The sequence below is a fragment of the Schistocerca gregaria genome, chromosome 6 (genome assembly GCF_023897955.1).
Source record: "Schistocerca gregaria isolate iqSchGreg1 chromosome 6, iqSchGreg1.2, whole genome shotgun sequence".
NCBI classification, from domain to species: domain Eukaryota; kingdom Metazoa; phylum Arthropoda; class Insecta; order Orthoptera; family Acrididae; genus Schistocerca; species Schistocerca gregaria.
In genome coordinates, this window is record NC_064925.1 from 330,860,649 (window position 1) to 330,880,249 (window position 19,601).

The 19,601-nt window shown below is 41.8% G+C and overlaps 2 non-coding genes across 2 annotated transcripts; one reads left to right on the forward strand and one right to left on the reverse strand.

Moving 5' to 3' along the window:
* Nucleotides 1-8,621: 8,621 nt before the first annotated feature.
* Trnas-cga (transfer RNA serine (anticodon CGA)) lies at nucleotides 8,622-8,696 on the reverse strand. Its single transcript has one exon. It is a non-coding gene; the product is annotated as a tRNA-Ser (tRNA).
* A 5,100-nt stretch (nucleotides 8,697-13,796) lies between these two features.
* On the forward strand, nucleotides 13,797-13,868 carry Trnat-agu (transfer RNA threonine (anticodon AGU)). Its single transcript has one exon. It is a non-coding gene; the product is annotated as a tRNA-Thr (tRNA).
* Nucleotides 13,869-19,601: the final 5,733 nt, after the last annotated feature.

Consider the following 19,601-nt stretch of genomic DNA (forward strand, 5'->3'; position numbering starts at 1 on the left):
TAAGTCATTAATATATATTAAGAACAATAAGGGAAGCAAGACTGATTCTTGTAGAGTAACTGCTCGCTATTTTACACGTTGCGTATATTTCCTACATCTACATTAATACACTACAAGCCACCTGATAATGTGTGACGGAGGGTGCTTCTGGCATCACTAACTGATTCGCCCGTCTCTATTTCATTCGCGAAAAGCGTGTGGGAAGAATAATTGTCGCTAAAACTTTGTAGTAGCCTTAATTTCTCGATTTTTCACGTTGTGGGTTTTCGCCAGACTTATGTGGGAGGAAGTAAATATATTGTCAGGCTCTTAACGGAAAGTACCTTCTCGGAATTTCGGCTGAAACTTCTCCGTGACGCTTCTTGTAGCATCTGTCAGTGAAGTTTGTTGAGCACATCTGTAACGCTCTGACGCTGACTAAACGGTCCCGAGACATAGCGCGCCATTCTTCGTTGGATCTTCCTTCACTCTTCTATTAACCCTACATGATAAGGGCTCTCAAGCGATGAGCAGTATTCAAGAATCGCTCGAACAAATGTTTCGTCAGACAATTCTTTCTTGGATGAGTTAATTTTCCTTAAGACCCATCCTGTGAACCTAAGCCTGGCATTTGCCTTGGTACTATTCATTTTACTTGGCCATTCTACTTAATGTCGCTCCTATTTTACTGTTTGCCTATTAAATAAGTTAAAGTAATCGTGTCTCTTTGTAAATGCCTGGGAAATGAAGCTAATGTGGTGGTAGAAGTCGTTATGTTTGAGAGCAGCTACACGCAGGTGCGTCCAAAATTGTGTAATACGTTTGCTTTAAAAGCAAGCAGTCGACTTACAGTCATAGCCATATTTTTTCCATGACTGCAGCATGTCTCGTCGGTAGTGCGGTGCCTTAGATAGTTTTTTAATGAACTGCGAATTAATGGTGATGATTACTTATGAATATGAACAGATTTGAAGCATCCGAATCTTAATGTTAATTTATCCTCAGTGGAATAGCTGTAAAGTAGTGGATTTCATCTCTGATGTATGCGCAATATGTTACATTTATGTATGTTGTTGATCAACTGCCAGGATCTGCAACGTTTGTTAATCTTCTGTGGGTCCTTTTGAAAATCGTCACTGTCTCCTTATAAACAACCACATTACCTGCGATCACTATTATATAATTGCAGTAAACGGAGCATTTAATATTTTGATCGTACATTGATGGCTTTCACGACCGCATGTCTTTGCTGCTAGTGAATCCTCAGGGTTGTATGAACGTGGTTCGTGAAACGTTTCCGTTCCTAACGCTTCGTCCAGAGCTGCGTTGGATATCTTCAGCATTGCTCCTGAATCTGCTGAGTGCTGTCGACGGAGGTGGTCAGTAGACAGGAGGTAGCAGACCCGGGAGCAGCTCCGAATCTGCCCGATGCACAGCCAGAATAACCACAACTTTTTATCAGGGTCTTATTAGGTCACCTCTCGATTTCGTTGTAGAATCATTTTCCCCCACGGACGCTAATGCAGCAAGGCATTTATTCAGGTAATGAGAGCTTTGTCGCCAAAAGACATACATCTTGTTTCGAATATATCAGCAGTTCTGAACTTTAACATTGATATAAGTTGGTGACCTGGTTCAGGTATAAGTGCAATTACGGTGTACCTAGCTCTTACGTTGCACTGTGGAGTTGATAACTGTGTGCTGAATGACGGGAAGCGAAGACATCAATAATTGGTCGGACGTCGATAGCAAATTAGCTACGAACAACGGAAACGGAAACGAAACGAACTGCCATTTTCACAACGCAACGTAAGAGCTGAAGGGGTAAAAAATTCCCACAGCTACATAATGATAGAAGAAATAGCGTTCAGTGTCTGATCACGTACATTACGTATCAGTTCGGTAGAATTTGCGTTTCCGTTGTAGAAGTTTAGTCCATATTACGGACACCAAAGTTATTATGAAATTTTAAATGTTTTCGGAACCTATCGGAAATATTATATTGGTAATTTTTTTGAGAATATTTTTTAAGAAGTGCTCTCGTGACCTTGATTTGTCTTTCTTAAATTTTTATCACAATAAAAAAGTAAAAGGTACAAATGTAGAAGAGAAGTAATCAAGGTGTCTATTATTTATTCATTGTGTGGCAGTGGAAAGTATTTACAATTTATTGCTTCTGTCCTCTAAATACGTAATTTTGGATTTTGAATGTCAATTATAACTGTCGTATGGCTAATGTCTTGTGATTAAATTTTATAGCGCCTCTGACATTATGTTCAAAAGTATGCTCTGTTTATCCATTATGTCTCCCTTTTGGATGGGTGGGTAGTATCAGAAATTTTCTATTCAATTGGATGAAATATATTCTCGTCGTTATTAATACATTTATTGCACTCTCTCCCTGTTTTCCGCAAAATTTTCGTGTGGTACTAACCTAGGAACAGTGTGCAAAGTCTCACGTTCTAAATGTTCAAACATGTGGACACATGGTCTTTACTAGGGACGTTAATACGCTTTGAGGATCTCATATTTACTGCCGCATACGCATTCCGACGCTGTTTCGGAAGGAAGCTTCATGTCCTGCATGAATGTCTGCTACTTCACCATCTCATTGGATGTGACAACTTTGCAAACTGCAATAACCCTTTGAGACCGTCGTATCTATTTCTTAGTCTCTTTCGATGCTCGTTCTAATCAGACTCCGTCTTAATTTTATTCAAGATCTGAAAAGAGACATGTCCACACACCACGAATCACAGACCAACTCAGTCTATTAACTAATACATCTCAAAAATTTCGTGCTAAATGTCGGATGCAAACATATATCGTCAAACTAAAGGTTCAGTGTTATCCAAACTTTACAATACACAAATATATCAATCCCGTTAGAATTCATAAGTAGTCTTCGCCATAACTTCACAGCTCGTTAAAAAATGATCTAAGGTACCGCTCTGAGCAAAGACACATGTCCTAGTCATCGAACAAAATACGTGTCTGGGAATAAGACGACTGGTTGCTTTTAGAGCAAACATCTTTTCGATTTCTGCACGAACGTGCTTGTAACTCATCTCAAATATAACCGACTGCCCCCAGCACAATAGCGTCATTTTGAGTCCTTTTTACATAGGCATTATACATTTACATCTTGTAGAATGGAAAAACGAATATGAAGGTGAAATTCTAAATTCACTACTAACGTGTTCAGTGATGAAAGTTGCACGTTATTCTTTAAGGTATTTTTTCTTTTGTACTGCAGCAATTCTGGGAAGTTACTACCGTGACCGACCAATCACGTGTTACGTATGGTTGGTGAAGAAATGTGACAGAGTCGGAAGCGATCGTCGCTCTTTAGCTCACGTCCCAGGCGAATTTTTCAACAATGAAATATCGCACGAAATGACGCGAGTAGTTGCGTAGCAACATTGCGATTGTGAATCGTGTTGCGTAAACATATTGTCTGTGCTTACGTGATTTTCCTTGAGCAGTTCTTTGTGCTATCGTGCTTATTCTTGTGTAAGACAAGCTCATTAACTGAACACCTGAACTGCTTGTCGAGAACAATCTTCAGATAGAGGAACGTATAAAGCCAGCGCTGGGTGAGACGCTGTACGGAACCGTAAGTGACCAGTCAGCATCTTCTCTCAGCCGCTTCTTATCCACAGTAACATCTTTTCGTGTTGATGTAGACTGTAAACTACTACTACAGATGAAAGGTTTCCCCTCACGTGGTGAATAGGTTGTGTTTAGCTTTATTCGCACGTTTAATGATACCAGCTACATTTTACCTGAAAAAAGATCCTTTCCAGTGATTCGAGTTCATGATAAATGTGCGAGAGTAGTTTTGCAAAATTGTCGGACATGGTTTCGGTAAATGATGCATCCAGCTTCTTTTTTTAGAATCCCGTAAATTCCGATAGTTTTTTTCTATTACGAAGCGGGTTTGTGGTTGTGTCGACGTTATTCTGCGTCGTTTTAGCATACTGTATCATGTAACTTACTGCATAACGTGTAGATTAAAAAAGGTAATTTATTTTGTTCTACGTGGCTACAAACTTTGTTCTTGCTTGTTCCGAAACGTGGGCGTACTCAGCGGGGAGAAAAGGGGGCAGCTTTCCTTTCTATGAAGAAACTAGCATCCAGTTTCGTCAACCAGAGAGGCCTAAAAATTCGTTTTCGGTGTGAAGAAAGGCGGAATGTGTATTGGGTTCAGAATAGTGCATGCCTCGTGAAATCCTTACATCATTCCACAGCCGAGCGGGGTAGCCGCTCGGTCTTGGGCGTCTTTTGACGGCCCGCGTGGTTCCCTCCGCCGGAGGTTCTAGTCCTCCCTCGAGCGTGTGTGTGTGTGTGTGTGTGTGTGTGTGTGTGTGTTGTCCTTAGCGTAAGTTAGTTTAAGTTAGATTAAGTAGTTTGTAAGCGTAAGCCTAGGGACCGATGACCTCAGCAGTTGGGTCCCATAGGAATTTACCGCCACATGTTACCATTCCATACTGCACATGAAAGTTAATATGAGTTGCTTGCACTCCTTCCCCCATCACCCCGTTCCTACCACACAATCTTATGTGCGTACTTGTTCCGTAGCGTAAATGCTTGCTATTTAAAGGGCTGTTTATTTGTTACGTAATTAGAATAAACAGAGCATTCAAAATGTTGATCATACAACGCAGGCTTTTACGACCAGCTGGCTTAGTGCCTGGTGCATCTTCCGGGTTCTATGACCTTGGCCCATGAAATTATTTTGTCTCTGAAAGTTCGTTCAGAGCTGCCTTCGTCCAGAGCCAGACATCTGCAGAGATTCTCCTGATTCTGCCGAGTCTTGCAGATACAATAGATCAGTCGACAAGATATGGCGGAATGAGGAATATCTCAGTAGTTGTTCAAGTATTGTGTGTGAAGATCAAACAACCAGGAAGATTTAGATACTTAATAATTTATTTAACAGTGAGTTTTGATACATATGCTATTAAAAAGGACGACTCTGCAATTATATTTATGTATAAGGCATCTGATACGGAAGAAGAAAGAATTATTTAGAGACGCAATAATGTTTACAGATTATGAAAAATCTTTTGATAAAACAAACAGACGTGTGCTGTGGCACATTATGGAAAAAATAGGTTTCTCAATAGATATAATTATCTTTGCTGAAGCACTTAACAAAGACACGTATATTATAATCGAGGTTGGAGATAGCTTTCATAAATAAGCAACAACAGCACAGGTGGTTAGTCAAGAATAGAGTCTATCTCCACTTCTATTCAACTTATACACGGATAACTTAGTAAGGGCCTGGACACAAAATATCATCTACGGCGTAAAGATGAAGAGAGAAAAATATTTTAGTGCTCTACTTTACGTAGATGATCTAATGATGATATTTCGATAATGAAATTAGCGATAAGATCATAAAATTTAACGCTACCTTTGGATCAATTATAAATACGCTACAAAAACGAGCCACGGAAGAGAGACAGATGAAATTTATGAAGTTATTGCAGTACCTACGACTCCCTTTGGATGTTAAACCTGGTTTCCCACGGAAAGCGATATGAGCAGGGTGCAATCTGCGGAAATGAGGTTTCTCCGTAGTGTTAAAAGGTGCAACAAGAGAATATCACTTCAGAAATGTAGGATGTCGGGCATTAAGAATGAATTACAATTTGATTCAGTGCACTAGAAAATGTACTTAACCTGGGAAAGACGGTGGGAGCATGCTTCAGTATCGATTACTTCAATTTGGATAATAAGCTGACTGCAATCCAATTTCCAGTGAAGCTGAAACCGAGTGCGAGGCATTGACTAGTACTCTCAGCTGTGACTCCCTGGCAACCTGCTACCAGATGAGCCACCTGAACTCGTCTGTCTGTCACACTCTCTCTCACTGTCTCTCTCTCCCTTTCTTTCACATACGCTTACACACATTTAGTTGCATAATGGAAACTTCATAACTTCATCTCCGCTGCTACATTTTTTCCTAGGAACAACAACACATCAAGGTATTTATCCAGTTAATATGAGCCTTGGCGGCCACAGGCATATATCTTGGCCCGAATACGTCAACAGTACACAGCTGTCACATCTATGGCACTTCCACACTCCTATACTTGATTTTACAAATGTGTATTAGCTTACTGAGTATCTGAATACTTGCTTGTGCTGGATACTTGATTTCATAGGACGCTCCGGTAACATAACATCGCCAGAAATTCCGCCACCATTTACTACGTTTCTATTAGGTCGCTTTCTTGTCTGTCTGTCCTGTACAATTTATCCAATTGATTTCAAGCTAACTCTCCGATGAGCTAGAGAGTTAAAACTTTCAACATAGCTCACATATGGATGACAATGTAATAGCAATTCGCTTTTTTGTCTGGTGCATGGCGAAGAGTAATTTGTTTACCAGTGCCAAATTCCGATGAGCAAGGGATCTGAAACTTTCAAAACAACTCAGTATTGGATGACAAAGCAAATTCTACTTCCTTTCTTGTGTGATGTGTGGCGGAGAGCCATATCCCGATAAGCCACACATTTGACACTTCCAGTATAGCCCAGAAGTGGATATAAATGTTATATTAACATGCTGTCTTGTTTGGTGTGTGGCTGAGGGTACTTTGGGTTCCATTGCCATGTGTCCCCTTTACCTGCTCTAGTCGCGAATGGTTCGCGGGAAGAACAATTGCCGGTAAGTCTCTGTGCAAACTCGAATCTCTGCAATTTTTACTTTCACGGGCTCATTGCGAGATGTACAGAGGAGGAAACAATAACTCGTTCTCTTCGGTGACAATAAAATAAATCTGATAATTACTGTATGTCTCTGTAGTGATCTCGTCAAAATGGTGGAAATCGACATAAAATTTTACACACGAAGTAGTAAGAAGCAGAAAATAATTTTTTAAATAAAAATCATAATTTCTATAGACTCATGCAGAGTCCTAAACCCATACAGATAGTCCTGAAAATTGATATTTGTGCATTTTTACTAGCTACGGAAGTATCTGTAAGATGTAAAACGATGTTCATTTTCTATCCTGTTTCCAAGACGCTGTCCATTAAGTTCAACTGCTCTTCCAAGTCCTTTGCTGTCTCCGACAGAGTTATAATTTCATCAGCAAGCATCAAATATTTTATGTCTTCTCCTTGAACTTTAATTCCTACTCCAAATTTTTCTTTGGTTTCTTTTGCAGCTTGCTCAGTGTACAGATTAAATGACATCGATAGATTACAAACCTGTCTCACTCCATTCTCAAACACTGCTTCGTTTTGATGCCTCTCGACTCTTACAACAGCCATCTGGTTTCTATGGAAGTTGTAAATAGTCTTTTGCTCCCTGTATTTTAGCCCTGCTACCTTCAGAATTTCAAAGAAAGAATTCCAGTCAGTACTGTTAAAAGATTTCTCCAAGTGTACAAATGCTGTAAACGTTGGCTTGTTTTACTTTAATCTATCTTTTAACGTACGTCGTAATGTCAGTATTGCTTTACGTGTTCCTACACACCTCCGGAATTGAAATTGATCTTCCCCGAGGTCGGCTTCTAGCAGTTTTTCCATTCGTCTCTACAGAATTTGTGTTGTTATGAATTGCAACCATTACTTATTTAATTGATATTTCGGTAATTTTTTCACCTGTCAGCCACTGCTTTCTTTGTAATTGAGATTGTTACATTCTTCTTAAAGTCTGAGGGTATTTCACCTGTCTCATACATCCTGCACACGAGATGGAAGAGTTCTGTCATAGATAGCTCTTCCAAAGCTATCAGTAGTTCTGACGGTATATCTTCTATTCCCGGGGCCTTGTTTCGATTTAGATCTTTCAAATGTCTATCAAATTCTTCTCGAATTATCGTATCTACCATCTCATCTTCATCTACGTCCACTCCGCTTTCTGTGACCTGGCCTCCTAATCCCCTCCCTTGTATAGGCCTCCTGTGTACCCCCTCCACGTCACAGCTTTCCCTCCTTTTGGAAGTACTGGTTTCCCATCTGAGCTCTTGACACTCATGCTGCTGCTTCTTTTTTCCCCCCAAAGGATTCTTTAATTGTCCTGTGTGCGGTATCTGCCTTTCCCACAGTGGAATATCCTTGCAAATCCTATCATTATAGTTAGTAGTCTAATTTTGCAAAAAAAAGTGGTATAATAAAACCTGCTCTTTATCTGAATAATTATCCTCTCTTGACGATTCGTAGTGACAGGGACTGCTGTCATCGTAAGGTCTTGAGTGATGAGCTTTACCCATCTATATCTACAGCTACGTCTATACATGCTGTTGTTTGCTGGGAGGAGGGGGGGGGGGGGTATGATCCCTCACGAATAGTCCTGAACCCTTGAATATCATTGGCCACTCTGTGTGGTGATGATGCTCACCTGCGAGGGAATGCAACGTCTCTGAAATATAAGATTGAGCTGTTCAGAGGAAAGTGTCGCGAGAATCTTTCTGTGGGCCAATGCACGGTTGTTCTGAGGACGACTTTCACTCCGTTTATTCCTGACTTATTCTCGAAGAAACTGACACCATAATACGCTGCCCGACAGAAAGTAAAGCACCCAAAAGACATTGTCAGTTGTCATTGTAGCTTCACACACGGACCCACGACTGGAGGATATGTAAACTATTTAATTGAAACTTCCTGGCAGATTAAAACTGTGTGTCCGACCGAGACTCGAACTCGGGACCTTTGCCTTTCGCGGGCAAGTGCTCTACCAACTGAGCTACCGAAGCACGACTCACGCCCGGTACTCACAGCTTTACTTCTGCCAGTACCTCGTCTCCTACCTTCCAAACTTTACAGAAGCTCTCCTGCGAACCAGCACTTGCCCGCGAAAGGCAAAGGTCCCGAGTTCGAGTCTCGGTCGGGCACACAGTTTTAATCTGCCAGGAAGTTTCATATCAGCGCACACTCCGCTGCAGAGTGAAAATCTCATTCTGGAAACTATTTAATTATTCGTAATTTGTAGAACGGCCACTAGAATGCCTTAGTGTTGTTCGTGTTAAGTGTTGTTACCATCCCTGGCAGGGTATATTAGTGGCATGAACATTGTCAGATGTGGAGTGATCAGTCTGAAGGACGAAGAGATGCAGCGTACTCTTCTGAGACAGAGTTATCAGCACTTGACGGGTACACCCGGACATCCTGCGTCCTCATATGTTACCTCTCAAACGACGGTGTCGTGGTGCTATTTTGAAACAGTATAACAGTCGTCTAAACATAGCATTTGTCCCTATGAACTATGGCCGTGATGCAGAGGTAATCTCGAGGCGAGCAACATCCTCAAATTTGCTCTCGATAGAACATGTGTGGGACCAGGTCGAATGTAAACTTCGTCCCAGTGACAACAACCAGGGTATCAAGGAACAACTGCAACAGTTGTGGGACAGCTTGAATGAGCAGTAGGTACGACGACTTTATGACACCCTTCCCAACTGGATCAGTGGCTGCACCAAGCCACAGGGAGAGCAACGCAATAATATTTAGTGAATTTATACTGCCAAGTTCTTGGCCAATTTGATTCGACGGCGTAATCACTGAAATGCCATCACATACCCTATCAATTCGTGAAGTTTCGTTTCGTTTCCTCCTCCGCTTAATTTTTTTTTTGGATAGGCAGTGTATATGGGACCTCCCTTGTACTTTCGCAAGTGGGACACTAACTGCAAGACCGTTGGCATAGAGCCCTACATTTATGACAGAGAGATTATTTCGGAATCTGTATCTTCTGCAGCAGCGCCAAATTCCGTAGGCAATTGTTTTGCAAACGGTGTTGAATTTCGTTGTGGACTTCGGATGTTCGACCATTTGTAGAAATGGTCTTGTACAGGCCACTTGCTGTATCAGCAAATTGTCGCCAGACCTTGAGTAGTCAAATTTTGGGGCGCGTTCGTCTGTGTACGATTGCCACACTGTGTCCGGTGATTATACCTCACAACAATGGGTCCAAATGTCCATTTTGTGGCTTTGTTAAATCAATATAGAGGCTGCAGTCTACTCGCAGAGAAAATATCTACAACTAGACTTACACATAAACTATTCGCAATCAGTGCATAATGGAGGGTACAGCGGACCAGTATTATCGAATTTCTTTCCTGTGCCACTCACGCATTCAGTCAGGGAAGAATGTCTCTCTACATGCTTCTGTGCGTGCCCTAATCTCTCTTATTCCCATGATACCTAAGCAGGATATAAGCTAGTGACATCAGAAAGTCGCACAGATTCTGTTAATTTACTTAACAAGGTTGCGTGAGAATTAAGTTGAAGCATATTTAAGTTCCTCGAGCATTCCTGTCACACTTTCGTATGTCCGGTACAGAGATGTCACGACGCTAGCTGCTTGTCTCTGAATTCGTTTCATTTCTGGCGCCCTTTTATAGTAGGCAAAACAACAAACAGTGCAGTAATATATGAATGCTTGGTGTCTGTTCTTTCAGACGAAAGAACAGACATCACACAAATTCCGCGGCTGTGGAACATACACTGCTGTCACAAATTAAAAGAACAATCGGAAATTTCACATGGTTGCGTTTATTTTTTCACAAAATAGTATAAACATCTTATAGTAAAGTAGAAACAACGTAAAGAATACAGAATGTAAGCAACAGAAACATGCATAATGGTAGACAAAAACATTTTTCGTTTTTCTCCAATTTAACGGATTTGTTGCAGAAATTCTGACTGCTGGTTAATGTGCTCAGTGTGGGTTGTGACTACCTCTGGCAGCAATATAGACTTGACGATGACGAGGTATATTGTGAATGATGTCATCCATCTCATGTTGAGGCAATAACGCCCATTCTTCCAGTGGAAGTGCGAGCAAGTTTTAGAGAATGGTTGGTGCATGATGACGTGACGGAACCTGTCTCCCTTGTGCATCCCAGACTTGCTTTATGGGAGAGCGAGGAGGCGACGCCATGCCATGCATGCAGTATATTCCGTTTTCAAATAAAACGTCCTACATGAAGTCGAGTATTATAGAGCATCACGACGAAGTCTGGGCCCGTAGTAACTCGTGACATCTGAGCGTGAGGTCCGAAGATCTCGTCACGATACCTGACAGCAGTTAAACCTTGCCGATCCACCCTCACAATTTCACGAAGTGGTGTTCGAGCTATCAACATACTCCCTGCCCACATCTTTAGGTCTTTTTCCCGAATTCGTGTTTCTTCAGATGTGAATTCACTCTCCAGACGAAATCGGGACTCATCTAAGAAAAGAGCACTGGCACACTGTTCAGTCGTCTGGGTGGCAAATCGACGGCTCCTCTCTAGACGTTCCCTTCTGTGAAGACGCGTCAGAGGTACACATACAGCGCGTCTCCGACCATAACGGCCACTCTGCCGAAGCCTTCTGCACACCATTTGCCTCATTGCAACACGTCCAGTGGATATTGCAGTCAGATGCGAGTTGTCTTGCAGTACTAAGGCGGTACGTCCTGTCCTTAAGGCCAAAGAACGGTCCACTCTTTCTGATTTTACTCGTGGTCTGCCTTGTTCTGGTCTTCGGGATACAGCTTCGGTCTCTATAAAATGTCGTCACGTCTGAGAAGCAACAGAACGAATCACATTAAACGCTGGCCGGAGGCGCTACAGTCTGGATCCGAGCGACCGCTACGGTCGCAGGTTCGGTTCCTGCCTCGGGCATGGATGTGTGTGATGTCCTTAGGTTAGTTAGGTTTAATTAGTTCTAAGTTCTAGGCGACTGAAGACCTCAGAAGTTAAGTCGCATAGGGCTCAGAGCCATTTGAACCATTTTTCACATTAAGCCGTCGGGCTACATAAATTTCGACTGTCCTGTTTCTATTCTCCCTATGGACTTCCATCGCAGAGGGCTTTATAGGCGTCTTCTTAGTGCCATACTGCATCTTTAGTGACTGTACACGGTGTTTGGGGATGTGGGGCTACCCGGACCCGGCCAACTCTACCCTGTTTGATAGGTGCCCTGACGTCATCCTTGGAATGATTGTCCGTTGATTGGAATGCCGTCTTCCGCGGGGAAGACACCAGTGTTTTACGTTAATTAAAGGAGGATTGGGGAGTAAGGAAAGGAAAGGGATTATTAAGGTCAGCTGCATCAGGACTTCGTGCGGCACGGGCAGCGACGAGTGAAGATGGTGTGCCGGATCGCTTGAAAGACTACTGGATTATGGTATGGTGTAGTAGTATTATTATTGTTTATGTTAATTTAAGGAGAAGGGGGGAGAAAAGAAAGGAAAGGGATTATTCATATCAGCTGCATCAGAGCTTTGCGTGGCATCAGTGGCGAGGACGGAAAATGTGTGCCGGGCCTTCATTCGAACCCGAAATCTCCTGCTTTCTACAGCGTTGCGTTAACCACTGTGTCACCCGCACTCGTACTATCTCGGCATGCCTCTCTACCGACCTTCAATCCCACCGAGCGCCTCTTATATGCACTCCTTGTCCGTGCCCTTCATGAAACAGACACCACGCATTCATGTAATTGATTCGCCTCGATAAGCAATGGATCCAGTACATTCACTGCGGCTGCACAATTACGTCAAACCTCCTGATGGGAATTTCTAAGCAGTGAGCATGGAGAACATGGATAGGGAGTGTGGATAGGTGGCGTTTGGTGGGAATGAAGGTCGGCAGAGAGGCATGCCGAGATAGTCCGCGCTGTTGCAGTAAACAGTGCGTCTGGGTGGCGCAGTGATTAACGCAGCTGCGTAGGAAGCTGGAGATCACGGGTTCGAATCATGGCCCGGCATACGTTTTCCGTCCTCGCAGCTGATTCCGCACAAAGTTCTGATTCAGCTGATAGCAATAACCCCTTTCCTTTCCTTTCTCCGCCCTCCTCCTTATCGTATACAATAATAATACTACCACCATACACCATAATCCAGTAGTGTATTATAGGCGATTTCCTTTATAGATGCACTCCATTCATCCAAAACTCTTCTAACAGATCGAAGCCTCCAATTCACCTTCCATAACACTGAACTGTAGCGACGATCACGTTTCACATTGCTTCTTGTACTCCCCTAAGAATTTAAGCTATGTGACGAGACATTTTCAATATATTCAGAACTATTCTCGTATTTAGAGCTTTATTATAAAGCTTTATTATAAGCACAATCTTACATTCATCCATATTTGAAGAGAGTGGCCACCCATTCTGGCAATGCTTGTTGTATCTCTTTAGGTTTGTCGAACGAGAGTACTTTGCTGTATACAACACACCGGCAACGAACAATGTTATAGTGATTCTGTTACTATTTGGTAAATCGTTTGCTTATACTGAGAACGTCAAAGGCCTTATTACGCTTTCTTCTGGACTACTCGATGGTACCTTTTTTTTTTTTTTTTTTTTTTTTTTTTTTTTTTTTTTTTTTTTTTTTTTTTTTTTTTTTTTTTGCTGTCCAGTATAGCGTGGTGCGTTCTGCTAGTCAATACAAACGCCACGTATGGGTCGAGTGCAAGACTTTGCGTTATCTCAGATCTTATAATTAAATGTGTCCTTTGAGACTCCCGTCTCGTTATTATCTCACGATAATGATCAAATATGATCGAAGCAGACTAAATCAATTAAAATTTGTGCCGCGGCCGGGACTCGATTTAGTCTGCTTCGATCATATTTGATCATTATCGTGAGATAATAACGAGACGGGAGTCTCAAAGGACACATTTAATTATAAGATCTGAGAAGATCACCATATGGTACAGCAGACGTCCCGCTACGTCCAATGCTGGGTAGCTCGCCAATACCGGCGAGCCCTGGCAATAGTGACGGTATTAAGGGAAAATGAATTAAAGTTTGTGTTGGGGAGGGAACTCGACCTAGGTAGTACGTGCAGCTATGTCTGCCATAGTGCCTCGGTGATGTAGTGGTAGCATATCTGCCTAGTAAGCAAGAAGACCCGGGTTCGAGTCCCGGCCGCGGCACAAATTTTAATTGATTTAGTCTGCTTCGATCATATTTGACTTTGCGTTATCATTCACACACTTTTCTATGTAAACTACGAGTGTCCTCACTCAGTACCAATAGCTACTATTCTGTTTGTGGAAAATGAACATGGATCATTTACTGTCTTTTCCATTTTTTTTTAATTTTCTCGATCGTGCTATACGTTTAGGCATTATTGCGATTTAGGTGGACATCAACTCTGAATATTTGGTTGCGGTTGCGCTTATATCGCCATGAGTCCCGGAGTTACTGCCGTTTGACAGCTTTTTATTGCATTAACCTTGAAACATGTTTCAATCAATGGTAGGTGCGACGAGCAGCCACAGCACTAACGAAACACGCTTAGAGAAGCATTTGCGAGAAGAGCATGTTGAATTCCACCACTGTGACGATGTGAGCAACGCATGATATCAATGTTGTTTCACACAAAACTAGTTTCACAGTGTGGATGTAGTATGCGAAAGACACATCTTTAAAACTTTAATTCTTCTGAAGTCGTATAAATACTCTTTGAGACAATGCTATTGTTACTTCCTTCCTCCTAAGAGATGATCAGTGCTTTTTGTCAGCTTCAGGAAGGAATGTAATTTCATCAAGGTCTATTACCATTGCATATACAGCGCTTATTGTTTCAAAGAGTTACCATCTCATTAAGAGAATATGTAGTGTTAGTTGCGACATAAGCTTACATGATGAAGCATCAGACAATAGAAAGGGAAATTATGGATACAATTTCGTCGGTAGTAGAGTAGGACAACGATATGGAAGCAAACTAGCATTTCCTTTTTATTTACGAAATTATGTCGTTCGCTTGATGGAAGGTATCTAAGGCAATGAAAAAAATAGTTAATACAGGTGATTGACATCTGAACCCATCTACGGCCGTATGAAACAGAAGTGACTTAAAGTCACTGCTACTTCAGACAAGTATTCCTTCTCGTCCTTAGTATAAGACATACGCCACGGCGCTCGCAGTTTACTAAGAAGAGGGTCGCGTTCCTGGATACTTGCTACTTTCATTGGGCGCCGTTTCCGAGGAAATTGCTGGTAGCCAATTTCCTTGTCCAAGTAGCTTTAAACTGGTAAGGGAAGAGTGTGTGGAAATGGGGAGGGCTGAAACACGTCGAGCAATACGCACTGGTGTGAATCGTATGTTGTCCTTGTGGTGTCAGTTAACGTGAAGAACAGCGAAAAGAAAAAGGAATAATACCACGTGGGTAACAAATATCGCTGCAATCTGTTCCACAACATCACGTGTATTGTTCGTAGACGTTCCAAATGCACGATGAACCCCCCCCCCCCCCCCCCTCCTCATCACATGATGCATCTAATATAACACAATTGCGGAAACTGTTTGTGTGGGTCACCAATGTATATTCCCACAACACCACTGCGCATGAGTCATTGATTTGCTTCTTTAAATAATGTTGAGTCTGTTTATGTCATTTTACTACTTAAAACCGTTACTCTTGTCAGAATTTATAAATTATTTGCGAATATTTACATTTCCGAAAAATGATACATTATCAGAGGATTTGACGTTTCTAGTGGTTTCACCTGTGTATTGCGTACTGATTACAGTAAGAAGTCTTGGTACAACCCTCGCCCTGTTCTCATTCCAAACATACTCATCGCCCTCCAGTCCACAGTGGACACGCTGTCGTTCTATCAAATTAATGTGTAAGCTCAGGTCTACACTTGATGCGATTTTTAATTTTTTCTTCGCAGATGTTCCGAAGGCTTTTGGGTGCGTTCTGCCTCCGGTCTGGGAGGCAGTCAGTTGACGAGTCTTACGAAGACCTGATAGACGAAGATTTGGTTGGAAAGCCAGAGGTGAGGAACACCGAGATGTACTGAAAAAACAACAATCAGTCCTAGGACAGCCATTTTCTACTTAGTAAGAACGTTAATGATACATCACATCACACATTTCTGCAACGACTACTTGAATTAGCAAATCTACCTTACTTACTCGTATCTATAATCATTACATCATGTAAAACAGCTTCTTCTGTATCTGCATGTAGCGCCAATCAAAGGAACTGTCAATGGATTGCTTGCACATTCGTTCAACGAGTACTCTTCGTATAGGAAGAAATTACGCCAAATTAAGAAAAGATATATATTACATAGAACAGTAACAATAAAAAATAACATACGTTCACTAGGTTGCCTCTGATTTTAAATGTCTAATGGATGTTTTGGAGCTCATGACAACAATTTAAGAATTTTAGAATTTACAGTATGTGGAGAAATGTGTTCTAAAGTGGTCTCTGATGGTTTCAAATTCAGTAACCATGTAGCTTACAACAAATACTACGCCAGATAACTCAGCGTTTAATCACTACGGGTCCCTATAAACTCTGGAATAATTAGTGTAGAAATTATGGCGTATGATAGGGTATTTCAACAAACTGATTAATCAACTTACGATACCATTTATCACATACATGTACTAGTCGGGTAGGAGCTTTGAAAACGCTCGTCCAATGAATTTAACTGTTTTGCTTCTAAATACTTTTCTTTTCGGACAGACTTATGTAGAAAACAACGAACAAGGTGGTGCGGTGACTTATACAATGGAATCGCCTGAGGTTCAAACCACAGTCGTGTGTCGCATGGGAGGTGAGGCTGTGTTGCGGGGTGTCACTCGACAGTCTATAGTCAGGCATATTTAGTCAGTAACGAAGTTGTTCTGCCAGTGCGACAGCATTAGGACTCCCCTATTCACTTGCTGATTTTCAATTCGCCCATTGTAGTTTAATGGACATAAAACTACTCGATATTTAGAGGCCACATAGCTAGGAGTCGACCCATTCGGAAGCTAGAGATATTGCTTAGTGAACGACGTGAAATTGTCGACATCTAGTAGAAGATAATGAATACCATTTTTTTCCAGTGTAAACTTAAATTGTTGTTGTTGTTTGTGTGTTTTTCTACATCTACTGTTACAAGGATACTCTGCAACACACATTTAAGTGCCTGACAGAGGGTTCATCGGACCACTTTAGCCCTAATTCTCTGTTATTACACTCTCGAACAGCGCACGGTAAAGCAAACACGTCTATATTTCCGTGCGAGTTCTGGTTCCGCTTATTTTATTGTGATGCTCGTTGCTCCCTATGTAAGTCGGTGTCAACAAAATATTCCGAGGAGAAATTTGGTGATGAAAATTTCGTGAAAAGGTCCCGGCGCAACGCTTTCTTTTATTGACGCCTGCCCAAATCGTTTATGATGTCCGCCACACTCTCCCCCCTATCTCTCGATAATATAAAACATGCTACCACTCTTTGAACGTTCTCGATGTACTCTGTGAATCCTATCTGGTAATCATCCCACACCACGTAGCAGTATTCCGAAAGAGGACGGACAATCATAGTGTGAGCAATCTGTTTAGTACATCCTTTCCATCTTCTAAATGTTTTTCCAATAAAATGAGGGTTGGTTCGCCTTCCGCACTACATTTTCCATGTGTTATTTCCAATTTGAGCTGTTAGTAATTGTAATTTCTAGGTTTTTAGTTGAATTTACGTCCTTTAGATTTTATTGCTTTATCGTGTAACCTAAGTTTAAGGATGCCTTTTAACACTCATGTTGATTACTTCACCCTTTTCATTAATTATGTTCAATTGCGAATTTTTTGCACCTTACAAATATCTTTTCTAAATCGTTTTGAAATTTGTTGTGATATTCTGATGACTTTACTAAACGATAAACGACAGCATGATCTGCAAACAACTTAACACGGTTGCGATGATTGTCTCCTAAGACCCTAATGTAGTTTAGGAACAGCAGAGGACGTATAACACTTCATTGGCGAAAGCGAGAAATCGCTTCTCTTTTACTCCATGACATTCCGTCAGTTACTGCGATCTGTGATCTTAATAATAGGAAATCACTAATCCTGCCGCATAACTGATACGATGTTCCATAAGCACACAATTTGTTTGCAAGCCGCTTGTGAGGTACGTTGTCGAAAGCGTTCTGGAAATCTAGAAATACGGAATCAATTTGAAATTCCTGGCCGACTTCGTGTGGGTAAAGATCTTGTTTGTTTCGGAACAACAATGTTTTCTAAATCCGTGTTAACTGTGTGTCGATAGACCGTTCTCTTCGAGGTAAATCATAATATTCTAACATCATGTATGTTCCAAAACCCTGCTGCACATCTACGCTAAGATGTGGGCCCGTAATTTAGTGGATTACTCACATTGCCTTTCTTGAATATTGGTGTGGCCTGTGCGACTTTGCAGTCTTTGGGTACGGATCTGTCGTCGAGCGAGCGGTTGTATAGGACTTAACTAAGGAGCTATTCCAAGACTATCTACTTCAAAATTACACATTTTCAGCTGTGTTTGATTCGAATCCTGGAATATTTACTTCGTCTTCTTTGGTCAAGTATTTTCGGAAGGTCGTATTTAGTAACTCTGCTTTAGCTTCACTCTCATTGATAGTAATTCGCCAGCCGCTGCGCCCGAGCCGTTCTAGGCGCTTCAGTCTCGAGCTGCGTGACTGCTACGGTGGCAGGTTCGAATCCTGTCTCGGGCATGGGTGTGAGTGATGTCCTTAGGTTAGTTAGGTTTACGTAGTTGTAAGTAGGGGACTGATGACCTCAGATGTTAAGTCCTATAGTGCTTAGGGCCATCTGAACCATTTGGAATAGTAATGCAATTGCTATTGCGCAGAGAAGGCATTGATTCTGTCTTACCGCTTGCATACTTCACATACAACCAGTATCTCTTTGGATTTTCTGCAAGGTTTCGAGACAAAGTTTCGTTGTGGAAATTCAAGTTCGTGATACAATTAGATGATGTGTAAAAATCACCCGTCTTGGTGTTTTTTCGCCCTTTTAAATCAGGTGCGTTTTTTTCGTTGTTTCTGCAACAGTGTTCTAACCTGTTTTGTGCACCAAGGAGGGATCAGCTCCGTCACTTGTTAATTTATTTGTTAGAGGTCTCTGAATTGTTATCGACGCTATTTCTTTGACCTCAAGCCACTTACATTGTTAATGCAGAAGGAGTGGAGGTTGTCTCTCAGGAAGGCGTCAAGCGAAGTTTTATGTCGTTTACTGAATAGATATATTCTCCTGCTCTTTTAATGTAGACTATTATCCTGTTTTGCTTATGGAGGTGATTTCCGGTGGGAGTTGTTACATACCAGTTGGAGGAAGTTCAGTGATCGTTTGCACTGCCTGTACTTGAATCTTGTGGTCGGAAGTGAGAATCTTCTGAATGAAGCTGGGTTTGTTACAGGGCGAACGATATAGGTGTAGTGTTTTTTTTACAGCGTCTCGCCTGTGAAAGAGGTGACTGTGACGCTTATTTACTTTGATTGTATTTTTGTAGAATTGCAAAGAATTAATTTGAGTTTCCGTAACAAACGATTCTCATTAAGGCTGCGGAGAAACAGGTAGCGTAGTTTCTGTCGCGCTGTGAGTTCTGAACTCTAGCTGCGGCTGTGACTCACGCCACAGCAGCCCGAGGGGGTCGGGCAGGAAAGTCTCAGCAGGGGCGACCTTCAGTGGCTTAAATGCGATGGCCCTCAGTACTGTCACGCTGTAGAGGGTAGCCACCGCGTCGTTTTAAGACAGATACATGGTGAAATACTGTCGATATTGTTACCTCGTGGCTGTTTGAAAAATAAAATCCAACGCTGTGCTGCCAAAACTCAGTCCTTCCTCGTATATTTTCTGGCAGTTACAAGGTTGCTCA